This window comes from Ursus americanus, chromosome 35, assembly GCF_024610735.1.
Source record: "Ursus americanus isolate L20-20 chromosome 35, mUrsAme1.1.p, whole genome shotgun sequence".
Classification (NCBI taxonomy): Eukaryota; Metazoa; Chordata; class Mammalia; order Carnivora; family Ursidae; genus Ursus; species Ursus americanus.
This window is the reverse complement of record NC_142161.1, coordinates 8,757,381-8,774,575: the sequence shown is the minus strand read 5'-3', so window position 1 is coordinate 8,774,575 and position 17,195 is coordinate 8,757,381. Positions and strand designations below refer to the sequence as shown.

Sequence of the window (17,195 nt, the reverse complement as noted above, 5' to 3'; positions counted from 1 at the left end):
TTGGTTTTCACTTCCCCCCACTAAAGTATCTGCAACTTATAAGTTTGACAAAATATTTATGTCTGTTCTCTTACTGGGTATGTGATACAGGAGTTTCTATCACAACTGCAGTGTGTGTCAATTAACGAATTTCTATCTCCACAATGCTTGGAGAACTCTACTTGCTATTAAGTATACATAATACATTGTTTTTACTAAACTTAACAAAACCTATTCAATTATTTACTATTAGAGAAGTATTTATTATAACTTAAGAGAAATTTACTTTTTAATTTTGATATAATTTTAGCCTTCCAGAAAAATTGCAATAGCACAGAGTTCCCAGATAGTTTTCGTTTTTCATTTTATGTATGTGCTTTATTTTTTCTTATCTCTTCAATACAAATGTATGTTTGTCTTTTTCTGAGATGTCAGAGTGAGTTGCAGACAAAACATCCTTTTATTCCTATTCAGTATGTAGTTCTAAAATTGAAGAATTCTATGTAATCAAAATAGTCAAAATCAGAAAATTAACTGATATTGTAGTATTATCCAACATAAAGACCTCATTGAGATTTTGCCAACTGTACCGATGTCTTTTACAATGAAAGAAAATATAAGAGAGTGTGTTACAGTACATTGTCATTTCTCTTTGGTCTCCTTTATTCTGAATCATTTCCTCAGTCTTTCTTTGTATTTCATAACATTGACCTACTTGAAGAATACAGACTAAGTATTTATTTTATAGAACTGTTCACAGTTTAGGTTTGCCTCATGTTTCCCCATGATTAGATCCAACTTATGCTTTTTTGGCAAGGATGCCGAAGTGATGCTGAGTTCTTTACATGACATCATATCTGAAAGCCCTTGCTGTCAGTAGTCTCATCACCATAGAGTTATATTTGATAATTTGACTAAGCTAATACCTGTCATGTAACACCACTATTTTTACTCTTTGTCATTAATGAATATCTGTTGGGGAGATGCTTTGAGACTATATAATATTCTCTTACTGTTCCAAATTTTACTCATTAATTGTATCCATTGATGATTCTTAATATGATAATGTTTTAAAATGGTTATTCTCTAGTTATATTATTCTTTCTCCATTTTTAAAGATTTTCCTAACAGAAAATCTTTCTCTGTACCACTCTTGATTAGTTAATATTTCTATGGTTTTGTGGATTCTAATTTTACTCTATAAATTATAATATCATCACTGGTAATTTTGCTTCTCCAGCTCCCATATTTAGCCAGTGGTAACCTGTTTAAACTGGCCCTGGTGTCCTCTTAACACGTCCTTATCATTATTTAAGTCTTGTTTTGTAACACAGCAAAGCATTCCAGGTTAGTTTTACTCTTGCCCTGCCCAACTCTCGAGTCAGCCACTATCCTAGAAGCCCCACTCCTTTTACTGGAGAATGGTATATAAAAACCAATGTATTTGAGCACTGTCTTTGCTCACTGCTACTATATGTCATTGCTTCTAGAGCCTCTCAGAGCATGTACATACATACATATCTAACTTCCTGACATTGACACTGATATCTCCAGTTCCACTTCAACACTGCTGTGTTTAATTCTTACTCATTTCCTTATTTGTGATTCTCTTCAACAGTACAAAAATGGCACCACTACTTACTTCATTTCTAGAATGTATAAAAAAATAGTTTAATTGCTATTCTATGCTACTGTGAAAAAAAAAAAAGAGAGAAATGCCTATGAATTTGATCATACTATTTATTTAGAGTGGCTTTTGACTTTAGCCAGAGAACATATTGTCCAGATATTTCTTCACAGTTACTTGTTCTTTTTCATTTTTCTTACTTGCAGTATAGTTATGTTGTTTCCTTGAAATACAGTTCTTTTCACATATAAATGTTCGTATTAAAATTTTGGCCTTTTCCTCATTTTTGGCAAATATTTTAAAGGGTATATAAATAGAAAATAATACTGCATATAAAAATTGGTGATGGTTACTAAACTTAATTATCATCCCCCAAGTTTTCATCTTATCTCATACCTACAAGTTTTTCCTTATTGTACTAAGAGTAAGAGACACTGTTGTCATAGTAACAGCAAAGAAAGATGAGAAATTGAAGAAAGTTAAATGGTTTTTCAAGAACATCTAGGTAAAGTCATGTAATTTTCCTGGACTTCAGATTCAACAATCAGGGGTTTGAATAACGTGACTTATTTTATTTCAATTCTAGTTAGTTAACCTACAGTGCTATATTAGTTGCAAGTGTACAATATAGTGATTCAGCACTTCCATATAACACCCTGTGCCCATCACAAGTGCAGTCCTTAATCCCCATTACCTGTTTAACCCACCTCCCCTCTGGAAACCATTAGTTTGTTCTCTGTAATTAAGGGTCTGTTTCTTGATTTCTCCCTCTCTCTTTTTTTCCCCTCTGCTTGTTTCTTTTTCTTTAAGATTTTATTTTTTAGAGAGTGGGAGCAGGGGAAGGTGGAGAGGGAGAGAATCCCAGGTAGACTGTGGCTGAGCTTGGAGCCCAACACAGGGCTCGATCCCAGGACCCTGAGATCATGAGCTGAGCTAAAATCAAGAGTCAAACACTTAACTGACTGATCCATCCAGGTGACCCCCCCTTTTTTAAGTTTTTATTTAAATTCTATTTAGTTAAAAATACAGCATAATATTAGTTTCAGGTGTACCATTTAGTGATTCAACACTTATATACAACACCTGGTGCTCATTACAAGATGTGCACTCCTTAATCCCTGTCACCTATTTTTTTTTTTTCCTGAACAAGAATTTGGAAAATTTTAAAGTGTATGAAGTGACGAAGATGGCAGGCTGCAGAACTAGATGAACTGGCTCTTGATCTTTCTCTGTAAACTTAGGTAAACTATTTAACCTCTCTCATCATTTATATAAAGGGCTGATAATAGTATGTATCTTGCAAGATTAATAAGCTAATCTTTATTAGCATCAATTAATACAGGGCTTTAAACATTATAAAGAAGCTAATTCAAGATGGTGAAGTAGGAAGATTTTTCATCTCTACGCATGGACCCACAACAAATCTACAGCCACATATGGAAAAGTGGCCTTGGGGGTGGAGGGGCTGAGTAACTCCCATATATTGGACAAAGAAAACCTTCATTGCAACAGGTAGGAAAGACAGGGATAGACTTTCACTATAAATCCCAGCACTGTGAGCCACAATTGGGGAGGGAACACAAAATCCAGAACTTCACTCTGAGGAGTAGCGCAGTTGAACCCCACATTGGGCACCCCAAATTTTAAGACCTGTATCTATGAAACAAACCCCTAAAGCATCTATGTTTGAAAGTCAATGGGGGTCATGTCCAAAAGGCTACAGCAAAATCACAAAGTTTTTTTTTTTTTTTTTTAAGATTTTATTCATTTTAGAGCATGAGAGAGAATCTCAAGCAGACTCCCCAGTCAGCATGGAGCCCAATGTGGGCCTCCATCTCACCACCCTGAGATCATGACCTGATCCAAAATCAAAAGTCAGTTGCTTAACCGACTAAGCACCCAGTGCCCCAAGAAATAGTTCTTAAAGGGGCCATGTGTGAACTCACCCAAAGACGAGAGTGGAATTTGCCCAATCAGAGCAGCAAAAAGAAACAATTTTTTAAAAAAGTAGCCTAAGTGACTTATGAGACAATATCAAGTGGACCAAGATTTTCATTATCATGGTCCCAGAAGGAGAAGAATGAAAGAAGGGGGCAGAAAACTTACTCAAAGAAATAATGGCTGAAAACATCCCTAAATGGAAGAAGGAAATGGACATCCAGATCCATGAACACTAGAGAGCTCCAAATAAGATGAACCCAGAGACTCACACACACACACACAAATACATGGTCTTTAACTTTTGATATTTTAATATAAAGAGAAAATCTTAAAAGCAACAAGAGAAAAATTGTTATGTATAAGGAAACCCCAATAAGACTATGAGGTTTTTCAGCAAAAACTTTGCAAGCCAAAAGTGAAGGGCATGATAAATTCAAAGTACTAAAAGAAAAAGCTTCCAACCAAAAATACGCTGCCTGGCAAAGTCATCATTCAGAATTGAAGGAGAGAGAGATTTTTTTCAACAAGCAAAAACTAAAGGAGTTCTTTATGACTAGACCAGCCTCACTAAAAAATGTTAAAGGAACTTTTTAAGCTGAAATGAAATGATGCTAATTATTACAAATAGGGATGCCTAGAAGCTCAGTCAGTTAAGCATCTCCCTTTGGTTCAGGTCATGATCCCAGGATCCTGGGATTGATTGCCAGGTCAGGATCCCTGCTCAGTGGGGAGCCTGCTTCTCTACCTGCCACTCCGTCTGCTTGTGCTCTCTCACTCTCTTTCTCTCTGACAAATAAAATCTTAAAAAAAAAAAAACTAAATATAGAAGTATAAATTTCACTGGTAAAGATTAATAGATGGTAAAAATCAGAATAATCTAATTTTGTAAAGGCGATGGACCAATTACATATAGAGCTAGTGTGAAGGTTAAAAGATAAAACTAGTGAAAATAACTACTACCATAATAATCAGTTCTGGGATACTCAAGATAAAAAGATGTAAATTGTGACATAAAAACAAAATGTGGGAGGTGAGAAATGTAGAGCTTTATAGTTCATTGAAACTCAAGATACTACCAACTTAAAATAGATTATTACAATTTTAAGTGGTTATATGTAAGCCTTAAGGCAGCAACAAAGCACAAAGTAGATACACAGAAGAGAAAGTAATCTAAGCATAGAGCTACAAAAAGTCATCAAATCACAAAACAGAAAAAGGAAACAATTACAAAACTATCACAAAAAAATGAACAAAATGGCAATATGCACATACCTATCAGTAATAACTTTAAATGTAAAGGGACTAAATTAAGAAATCAAAAGACACAGTGATGAATTGAGAAAAACAACCCATGTACCTGCTTCCTACAAGAGACTAAATTCAGATATAAGGACATACGTAGACTGAAAGAGGAGGGATGAAACAAATATATATTCCATACAAATGACAACAAATCTAGTGAGCTGTACTTAGACAAAATAGACTTTAAAACAAGAATGTAAGCAGAGATAAAGATAGGCATTGCATAATGATAAAGAGAACAATTCAACAAGAGGGCATATCATTTATAAATATTTCTGTACCCAACATAGGAGCACCTAAATATATATATATATATAAAAAAAACTATTAACAGACCTAAAGGAATAAGTAGACAGCAATACAATAATAGTAAGGGACTGTAGTACCCCACTTTTACCATGTAGTAGATCATCCGGATAGTGTATGAATAAAAATACATTGGCATTAAGTGACACATTAGACCAGATGGACCTAATAGATATATACAGAACATTCTATCCAACAGCAAGAGAATTCTTCCTAAGCACTTACGGAATTTTCTCCAGGACAGATTATTTGTTAAGCCACATAACAAGTGTCAATAAAGTTAAGGAGATTAAAATCCTATCAAGGATCATTTGGGGCCAAATGGTATGAAACTAGAAATTAATTCCAAGAAGAAAACTGGCAAATTCACAATTATGTGGAGATTAAACAACATGCTACTGAACAGTCAGTGGATCAAAGAAGAAATCAAAAGAGAAAAAACTACTTTGAGATAAGTGAAAATAGAACTACAACATTCCAAAACTTACAGGATGCAGCAAAAGCAGTTCTAAGAGGGAAATACACAGTGATAAATGCCTACCTCACACAAAAGAAAAATCTCAAATTGCCTAACTTTTCACCTCAAGGAACTAGAAAAAATCCTAAAGTTAGAAGGAAGAAAATAACAAAGATAATAAGTAACTAGAGCCAATTAAAAAAAGGAAAGGTAAACAAAATTGACAAACCCTTAGCTAGACTTAATGAGAAAAAAGAGGGAACACTCAAACAATCAGAAATGAAAGGGTAAACTTTATATCTGTTACCACAGAAATACAAAAGATCATACACTACCATGACCAATATATACCAATACCCTTGACACCTAGAAGAAATAGGTAAATTCCTAGAAACAAAAACCTATTAAGACTGGATCATGAAAAATAGCTATCTGAACAAACCAATTACTAATAAGGAAAATGAATGAGTAATCAGAAATCCCCAACAAAGTTCAGGACGAGATGGGTTCAGTGATGATTTGTACCAAACATTTCAAAATAAATTAATACCAATCCTTTTCAAACTCTTCCAAAAATGGCAGAGGAAGGAACATTTCTAAATTCATTTTGCAAGGCCAGCATTACCCTGATACCAAACCAGACAAGGATACCAAAAGAAAATTACAGGCTAATATCCCTGATGAACACAGATGCAAAAATTCTCAAAAAAAAAAAAAAATTAGCAAACGGAATTCAACAATGCATTAAAAGGGTCATGCACCAGGATCAAGTGGGATTTATTCCAGGGATTCAAGGATGGTTCAACCTCTGCAAATCAATCAGTATGATACACCACATTAACAAAATGAAGGATAAAAATCATACGATTTTGATTTGTATCAATTGATACAGAAAAAGCATTTGACTAAATTCAATACCAGTTCATGATTTAAAAAAAATCCCTCAAAAAATTAGGAATGGAAGATATTACCTCTACATATGTTAAATCCATATATGACAAGCCCATAGTTAGCATCATAATCAAGGGTGCAAATTTGAAAGCTTTTCCTCGAAAATCATCAACAAGATAAGGTTGTCCATTCTCACCACTTCTGTACAGAGTACTAGTAATCCTACCTAGAGCAATTAGGGTAAGAAAACGAAAGGAATCTAAATTCTATATATCTATGATATATAGAACATCCTAAAGACTATACCAGAACAATTGTTATAATTAATAAAGTAGGTAAAGCTGCAGGATATAAAATCATCATACAAAAATCTGTTGCATTTCTATACACTAATAGTGAACTATCATAATGAGAAGTTTAGAGAATTACCCCATTTTATAATTATATCAAAAAGAATAAAAAACCTAGGAGTACATAATAACCAAGGAGGTAAAAGACCTGTGTACTGAAAAAAAAAAAAATTTAGCCATTGATGAAAGAAATTGAAGAGGGCACAAATAAATGGAAAAATATCTCATGCTCATGGATTGGAAAACAAATAGTATTGCGAAAATGTCCCTACTACCCAAAGCAATCTACAGTTTCAATGCAATCCCTACTAAAGTACTAATGGCATTTTTTTACAGAAATAGACCATACAATTCTAAAATTTGTATGGAATCACAAAGGACCCCAAATAGAGAAATCCTCAGAAATGAGAACAAAGCTGGAGGCATCACACTCTGATTTCAAACTATGTTAAGAAGCTACAGTAATCACGATGGTATGAAATGGTCATAAAAATAGACACATAGATGAATGAAACAGAATAGAGAGCCCAGAAATAAACCCACACAAAAATGGTCAATTAAATTACGACAAAGGGAGAAAGGACAGTTTCTTTAATAAGTGGTGTTGGGAACACCATATGCAAAAGAACGAAATTGGACCACTAACTTACATTATACACAAAAATTAAATCAAAATGAAGTAAAGGCTTGAACGTAAGAACTGAAACCATAAAACTCCTAGTAGAAACCACAGGTGATAAATTCTTTGATATTGGTCTTTGCAATGATTTTTTGGATTTGACACCAAAAGCAAAGGCAATAAAAGCAAAAATAAACAAGTGGAACTACATCAAAATAAAGCACTTCTACACAGTAAAGGAAACCATGAAAAAAATGAAAAGGCAACCTAAAGAATAAAAGTATTAACAAATTATTTATCTAATAAGAGGTGAATATCCAGAATATATTTTAAAAACTCACCTAACTCAATAGTGTAAAAAAAGAAAAGTCTATTTAAAAATGGATAGAGGATCAGAATAGACATTGTTCCAAAGATGACAAATAGCTGGCCAACAGGTATATGGACAGTACTCAACATCACTTATCATCAGGAAATACAAATCAAAACCATTATGAGATATCACTTCATACTTTTTAAAATGGCTATTATCAAAAAGCCAAGACATACCAGTATTGGCAAGGATGTGGAGAAAAGAGGATCTTGGTGTACTTTTGGTGGGAATATGAATTGGTGCGACCACTATGAAAAACAGTATGGATGTTCTTCAAAAATTAAAAATAGAACTACCAAATGATTCAGCAATTCCACTTCTTGATATTCATCTAAAGACAATGAAAATACTAACTCAAAAAGATATATGCACTCCCATGTTTACTGCTGTATTATTTACAATAGCTAAAGCTTGGAAGCAAACCAAGGGTCTATAGATGGTTAAATGGATAAAGAAGATGTGGGGGTGTGTAATAGAGTATTAGTTGGTCATTGGAAAAAACAAAACAAAACAAACTACCCAGTATCCTGCCATTTGTGACTATATGGATGGAACTTGTAGGCATTTTGCTAAGTGAAGTAAGTCAGAGAAAGAGAAATGCAGTTTCATCTTACCTATATGTGATATCTAAAACAACAACAACAAACAGCTCACAGATACAGAGAACAGACTGGTGGTTGCAGGGGGCATAGAAAAAGGCATAATGGGTGAAGGATATGAAAATGTACAAGCTTCCAGTTATAAAATTAGTAAGTTATGGTGACACAATGTACAGCGTGGTAACTATAGTTAATAATACTGTATTCCCTATTGAAAAGTTGCTAGGAAAATAGATCTTAAAAGTTATCAGAAGAAATAAAATTTGCATCTATGTATAGTGACAGATGTGAACTAGGCTTATTATCGTGGAGATCATTGCACAGTGTATACAAATAATGTATCAGCGTGCTGTACATCTGAAACTAAGATAATGTTATATATCAATTATATCTTAACACAAAAAATAAAAATGTATAAATAGGGGCACCTGGGTGGCTCCATCAGTGAAGCATCTGCCTTCGGCTCAGGTCATGATCCCAGGGTCCTTGCTCAGTCCTGCGTCGGGCTCCTTGCTCAGCGGGGAGTCTGCTTCTCCCTCTCCTCCTGCCTGCTGCTCCCCCTGCTTGTGTTCTCTGTGTCAAATAAATAAATATTTAAAATGTATAAATAAAAGTCAGCAAAAAAGATAACTGGTATCTCTTCTTCTAACTTTTGTGATTTTTATGACAATAACACTTTCACAGCATTGGAGAAAGTACTGTAATTTACTATGTTTATTATGATAAATTAAATCTATTATAGGCAATATTTACTAATCTATACCTGTATACCAGTATGGACAAATACAACAGAAGAAACATGAAAGATAAATTATAAATGTAACACCAAAATTTTGTAGCTGTACATTTTTTCAGAGGAAATGAAAACATTACACCATGAGGTTTTATAGGAAATAGATTTCATAAGATTTTTATGTGGCAGAATTTTGGACAGAATTTTGAAGAGAAGGTAGAGGTATAAATTTGCAGAAGAGGGAGACAAAACTGGGTTATTAGGGCTTGTAGGCAGGGAAAATGCATTTTGTTAACCAGATTTAAAAAATTGGGGGGCGCCTGGGTGGCACGGCGGTTGGGCGTCTGCCTTCGGCTCAGGGCGTGATCCCGGTGTTGTGGGATCGAGCCCCACGTCGGGCTCTTCCCGCTGTGAGCCTGCTTCTTCCTCTCCCACTCCCCCTGTGTTCCCTCTCTCGCTGCCTGTCTCTATCTCTGTCGAATAAATAAATAAAATCTTAAAAAAAAAAAATTGGGCAGGAGTGGGGTGCCTGGGTAGCGCAGTGGTTAAGCATCTGCCTTTGGCTCAGGGCGTGATCCCAGCGTTCTGGGTTCAAGCCCCACATCAGGCTCCTCCACTAGGAGCCTGCTTCTTCCTCTCCCACTCCCCTACTTGTGTTCCCTCTCTCGCTGGCTGTCTCTGTCAAATAAATAAATAAAATCTTTAAAAAAAAAAATGGGCAGGAGCTTGTAATATATGGTAGACTACTGCGAGTCTATGTATTTGTTTCATTACAATAGTTGACTGAAATGCCATATGAATTTTATGCTTTCATAATTTTTTTCATCCCCATCCAGAGGTTCTTTCTTGATGCATCTGTTTGAGAATATTGTTTCTAGGAAATACACCAAACAAGTCCAACTCTGAACAGTAATGTAGAATTATTATTGCCTTCATTATAGTAAAATTGGAGCTGAAATTTCTGCTTAGCTTTTTATCCTGTAGATTTTCAATTGCTTTCCACAGTGCTCCTTGGAGCCCCCCATGCATTCCTATTTCAAAAATCAGTCAAGAATTTGAGGGGTTTATGGTCCAGTTTTGGACTTTTATTCCCTGAACTATTTTCCTCCTCAGTTTCCAGTCTTCTGGCAGTCCCACATTCTTTCTTCTGACACTCTAAGCCAAAAAACTGGAATTTTCTGCTTGAGTTTAGCTGACCCACTCTATATGGACTGAGGATTGCACTCTGAACCATATAAATATAGCTCTCCCCCTGTTTTGTTTCCTTATTTTGAAGGTCAAATCAATTCCATTTTCTGCCAGTATTCAGTTGTGCTTCAATGCCTTCAAATAGTTGAGTTTTAAAATATTTTGTCCAGAGTTTACAGTTGCTATCAGAGAGATGTTTAGTCTGATATCACCTAGTACCAGAACCGGCAGTGATTTTAAACTTTGAAGGTATTATACAGTTGCCTTCTGAATTCTGTTTTTGCTAATGAGCAATAAACTTTGGTCTAATTATCATTTTTATAGGTAAATTCTGATTGCTTTTAATTGCTCTCATTTTCATTGGTTTTCCTCAATGTTCCTATAATGTATCTAGCTTTAAGATGTGTATGTGTGTGAGAGAGAGATACTGACAGACAGAAAAACAGGGCAAAGAGATGACTCCATACATTGCTTCAGTCTCAGGATTCATTTTTTTCTTAATTCTGCAATATTCTTAAATATCTCTTAGAATATAATCTCTCCCAGTTTCATTGTCTCTTGTCTTGGGAACTGAATTACTGTAATAGCCTCATACCAGGCCTCCAAACTTCTACTTGCCTTCCCTCAATGGTTCACTCCCCATGTACCAGCTAGAAAGATCCTTTAACATATATTTGGTCTCAAATCCCATTCCTTTGCTTTTCAGGACCCACAGATGCCTGTATACTTAATTGAATTCCTTTCTAATTCTTATAATTCCTTCCAGGATAGGGTATCTGACCCCATCTCCTATTCCTAGTCCTACCTCCCTGCTTATTTTGAATTCACCATATATGCTCTCAACATAGAGCATTGGCTCTAAATCTTCCTTCTGCCCGAAGTACAACTCTAATAGCTATCTATTTGACTAAATCCCTTAGTCCTTTCAATATTTTCTTTTGAATTCCTCAGAGTCCTTTCCTGAACACCCTATCGAATACTGTAATTGGCCCCTACTCTCACACCTCGCTCGAATATAAATTTCCCAAGGATGGGAGTCTATTTTATTCACAGACGTAGACAAGTACTTTGAATGCAGGCTGGCACGTAGAATATAAATATTTATCGAATGAATAAATGTGTGATAGATCCCATCAATCTATTTACCATGTCTCTTCTTTTATAGTTTTCCTATCTGTGTTGTATTCTGAGTGATTCCCAAAGTTATCTACCAAGGGTTTAATCCTTCCCCTGCATATAGTCTCCTGGTTATATCATTTCATTAAGGTAGCTAAAATATTTGTAACTATTTTTATAGCAAGATTTGGTTTTTTTTTTTCTCTCAATGTTTCACTTTTTTTTTTTTTTTTTACTGACTTTTAGTTTCTATGCCTTGGTGTTTCTTCTTTTGGATGTTAAATATACTTAATTTGTCTTCCTAAATATTTTATTACATTTAGTTCTTGATATGACAACTATTTCTTTTATTCCAAAGTGTTTCTTCTTAATGGTGTTATTCTTCATTATGCAGTTTGTAATTTTTGACTGTGACCTCATCGTGAGGCGGGTTATTTTCCATGCACTCTCTGTTTTCTATGTTCTAAGGCATTTTTATCACCCCTATATGATTGTGCTTATTTGGTGTGCGAATTTGGAATTCAGTGTATTTCTCCCCTTTCTAAACTAGTTTAAAATTATCTGCTTGGAATAACTGAAAAAATAACCTCCTAGGTTGAAGCAAGGCACAATTGCAAAAGGAAGAATCCTCTTTCCCCTTTAAAATAATAGCTCTTTGCTCCTGGGTTATGTCAAATTTGACTAGCGTCATAACTTTATACGTTCAGTCTCTACTCAACTCCGTGACTTTCAGTCTTCCTAATCCTATCCCCCCCGCCACACTTCACCATTCCTGTTCCTTGTTTTCACACCTGGCTATGTATTTTTTTTTCTTTCAAGTTTTTATTTAAATTTCAGTTAGTGAACATATAGTGTAATATTAGTTTCAGAAGTAGAATTTAGTGATTCATCACTTATATACAACACCCAGTGCTCGTCACCACAAGTGCCCTACTTAATACCCATCACCCATTTAGCCCATCCCCCCCTCCGGCAACCCTCAGTTTGTTCTCTATAGTTAAGAGTCTCCTTTATGGTTTGCCTTTTCCCCCCACGTTCATCTGTTTTGTTTCTTAAATTCCACATGGGTGAAATCAGATGGTAGTTGTCTTTCTCTGGCTGACTTATTTCACTTAGCATATATAGTCTAGCTCTATCCACGTTGTGGCAAATGGCAAGATTTCATTCTTTTGAATGCTGAGTAAATGTCCATTGTGTATATATACCACATCTTCTTCATCCATTCATCACTGGATGGACATGTGGGCTGTTTCCATAGTTTCGCTATTGATGATAATGCTGCTGTAAATATTGGGGTACGTGTGCCCCTTCAAATCAGTATTTTTGTATCCTTTGGGTAAAGACCCAGTAGTGCAATTGCTGGATCGTAGGATGGTTCTATTTTTAAATTTTTGAACAAACACCATACTGCCTTCCAGAGTGGCTGCACCAGTTTGCATTCCCACCAACAGCATAAGAGGGTTCCCCTTTCTCTACATCCTTGCCAACTTCTGTTATTCCCTGTGTTAATTTTAGCCATTCTGACAGGTGTGAGGTGGTATCTCATTGTAGTTTTGATTTGTATTTCCCTGATGATCAGTGATGTTGAGAATCTTTCCATGTATCTGTTAGCCATCTGTATGTCTTCTTTGGAAAAATGTCTATTAATGTTTTCTGCCCATTTCTTAACTGGATTATTTTGTGGGCGCTGAGTTTGAGAAGTTCTTTATAGATTTTGGCTACTAACCCTGATCAGATATGTCATTTGCAAATATCTTTTCCCGTTCTGCAGGTTGCCTTTTTGTTGGCTATTTGCTTTACGGTGCAGAAGATTTTTATTTTGATGAAGTCCCAATAATTCTTTTTTGCTTTTTTTTCCCTTGGTTCCAGAGATGTGTCTGGTAAGAAGTTGTTATGGCTGAGGCCAAAAAGGTTGCTGCCTGTGTTCTTCTCCAGGATTTTGATGGTTTCCTATCTCACATTTAGGTCTTTCATCCATTTTGAATTTATTTTTGTGTCTTATATAAGAAAGTGATAAGTTTCACTCTTTTGCATTTTGCTGTCCAGTTTTCCCAACACAATCTGTTGAGAGACTGTCTTTTTTCCACAGGCTGTGTATTGTTTAAATTATTTTTAAAATATTTATATTTGTTTGAAGCTTGAGGAGAACTTTTCTTCATCTCTTCATAGGAAGTCACCTATCATCTATCCGAATAGCTACGTGTCAGTTGGAGCCCCCAACTACATATCCTTGACACGATATGCTGTAGTCCCACTAAATTTCTCATTTTCAAAACATCATGAACATTCTTTTTTTTATGACTTCTCACACGCACTTTATTCTTCTTGTAATTGCTTTAATTATCTGTCCTAAATTCTTCCCGGAAAACTCATATGTATCATTAAACACCAAATGAAAAGTCTCCTCTGTGGAGACATCACTGAATCTCCCAAGTAGAGTTAATTGCGCAATACCAGGCATTTATGTATCTGCCCTCTAAATCCGACATCAAGAACACAATGAAATAGATACTTTAAGAACAGAATAAAAATGTAATGCTTTTCTCTATAACTGCTCACCACAGTTACTTAATAAATCATGAGTTAAAAAATAAAAATTCAATTTAAAATGTACATTAATTTTTGGAAACAATATTAGGAATAGCTTTTCTTCCTTTAAATTTTAACTACTGTGAAATATAAGGAAGTTCCAAGAAATAATTTTTTGCACATTATCATTGTTGCCATTCTTGCTTTTTTCTTTGTAGAAATTGTAAGTATGAACTCTCAAACACGGACTAACTTAAACATTAAATAAAGGATAAGATTTCTGCATCTGTCTCTTGAACTACAGAAAAGAGATAGTTACTGATTATTCTACCTCTATATATTAAAGAGAATCACAACTCTAATTTTATCATTTGCTTCTTACATTCCCTATTAGTAAAATTAAAGGGTTGCTTTAAAAACAATCCTCAAACAGTTGAAATTTGGATTCAATTCAAATTCATATAATTAGAACAGATTTCCCCAAATATAAAGACATGATATATAGATTACCAATTTCAAGTAGTAAGAAAATCAGGCTGTGTTTATTTTAAATACAGAGTACTTGGCTATCTTACCCAATCATAAATTTGTTTCATGGAAAAAAAATTTTTAAAGATTTTATTTATTTATTTGACAGAGAGAGATAGCCAGCGAGAGAAGGAACACAAGCAGGGGGAGTGGGAGAGGAAGAAGCAGGCTTCCAGCGGAGGAGCCTGATGTGGGGCTCGATCCCAGACCGCCGGGATCACGCCCTGAGCCAAAGGCAGGTGCCCAATGACTGAGCCACCCAGGTGCCCCTTCATGGAAAAATTTAACTTCATTTTAAAATGATCCTTTGTTTCAGATGAATAATAAAATATTATGCCTAGGTACAAAAACTATGTTTTAAGAATTACACCTAGGCTACCAAAATAAATGCACATTTCACATAGTAAACCCAGAATGAGTTTGAAGAGAAGACATATCTCAATGCATAATATCACTCAAATAATAGATATTGATATGTAGGCTAATGATGGTAGAAAGCGTATATCTAATGTGCACCCAGGCATTCCATAGAATAATATGAACCTAAATATATGTGGACATTTAAATTTGTCAATTTATGCAAAATGGCTAATACTCAATTTCAATTAAAAGCCATCTTAGTTGAGGGGCACCTGGGTGCTCAGTCAGTTAAGCATCTGCTTCCAGCTCAGGTCATGATCCCAGGGTCCTGGGATCTAGCCCCACGTCAGGCTCCCTACTCACTGGAGAGTCTGCTTCTCCCTCTCCCTCTGGCCCTTCCCTCTGTTCGTGTTCTCTCTCTCAAATAAATAAATAAAATCTTAAAAAAAAAAAAGCCATTTAGTTGAGTCACTATGTATCTCTCTATATATCTATAGGTTTATCACATACAGTCAAATTAAGTGTGTGTGTGTGTGTGTGTGTATACACACACACACACACACACACACACACACAGTGAGTCAAATAAATAACTGAATTGTGGGAAGAAAGAAAAAAGTCTGGCATTTTCCTTCCCACTTCCAAAAAGATTCTCAAGCTTATCATCACTGTGGGAATGTGAAATCTTAGGCTGTCTGTAGGTCTAGCTTAGAGGACCGCAGGGGCTCTCTCTTCTCTGCACTAGGTCAGATAATAAAGTGTTAGAGAGGACAGGAGAAAAGCGCAGAAAAATGAAGATACTGGGAAGAGGTTGGACTATAGAGATCTTTGAAGCTGTGAGCCACGGTTGACAGAGGCACTACTGATGGTAACCATTTTCCCTGGTCCCAAAGAGGCCAAGAGAGAGTTGAATGGATATATTCAGTTCTCCCTCTGAATGGAATAGTGGGAAAAACAGGATATTCTTTTTCTAATATAGAAACGTATGCTTTATTAACAAGAGCAATGCAAGAAAAGGCAAAGAACATTAATATTAGAATAAGGGACTTCAAAAAAAGAGGAAATAGAACTAGAATTTGATCACACCATAATTTTTTAAAAAAAGCAAAAATAATACAAGTTAAAACTTTTAAACATATATAAAGATGGCAGGAATAAATCTAATGTGTATCATTACATTCTGTATGAAAGATTCAGATTTCCTTACTAACAGGACACATTATAATGCATTAAAAAACAGCATGATGTTCTGGATTGTTACAAAGATAACATACACTGAAAACCATGATATTGATAAAAAATTGAGGATAACAAAGTAGAAAGATATTCCATGATCATGGACTGAAAAAATTAGTATTATGAAAGTGTCCATAACCTCCAAAGCAATATATAGATTCAGTGCGTTCCCTATCAAAATTGCAATGGCATTTTTCACAAAAATACAACAAACAATCCTAAATTTGTATGTCACCACAAAAAAAAACAAAAAAAACAAAAAACAAAAAAACCCAAACAGCCAATCCAATCTTGATTCAGAACAGTACTAAAAGCTTTATGCCCCCTGATTTCAAACCATACTACAAAGCTATAGGTATAAAAACAGACACAGAAATTAAAGAACAGAATAGAGCCCAGAAATAAACCCACACATACATTATCAATGAATGTAACTACAAAAGAGCCAAAAAATACAATGGGGAAAGGACAGACTCCTCTGCAAATGATAGCAGGAAAACTGGATAGCCACATGCAAAACAGTGAAATTGGATCACTGTCTTATACCACATATAAAAGTTAATTCAAAATGGAGTAAAGATCTGAACATAAGACTGAAACCTTAAAACTCCTTGAAGGAAACATGGGCAATAAAGTCCTTGACATTGGTCTTGGCTGTTATTTTTTGGATTTAACACCAAAAGCAAAAGCAACAAAAGCAAATAAAAAACAAGTGGAACCACATCAAACTAAAAAGCTTTTGGATATCAAGGGGGACCATCCACAAAATGAAAAGGCAATCTACCAACTGGAAGAAAGTATTTGCTCATCTATACAAAGAACAGATTGATTCACAGTTGCCAGAGTGGAGGTGGGGTGGGGAGTGGGCAAAATGGGTGAAGGTAGTCAGAAGCTACAAGCTTCCAGTTATAAAATAGGTCACGATGATATAATGTACAACATGGTGACTCTAGTTATTACTGTATCGCACATATGAAAGTTGGTAATAGAGAAAGTCTTAAAAGATCTTATCACAAGAAAAAATTTTTTGTAACTGTATTTGGTGGTAGACGTTAAGTAAA

General features: G+C 35.1%; 1 long non-coding RNA gene across 8 annotated transcripts in view; it reads right to left on the bottom strand.

The window, feature by feature from the left end:
* Positions 1-17,195, bottom strand: part of LOC123795723 (uncharacterized) — an 870,146-nt gene that overhangs the window by 82,640 nt on the left and 770,311 nt on the right. For 7 of the 8 annotated variants that reach the window (XR_015722996.1, XR_015722994.1, XR_015722989.1 and 4 more), the window contains one exon: positions 8,873-9,017. This is a non-coding gene — a long non-coding RNA (uncharacterized LOC123795723). Of the gene's footprint in view, positions 1-1,675; positions 9,018-17,195 lie in introns of those variants that run through there. The other variant, XR_015722992.1, reaches the window with a different exon arrangement.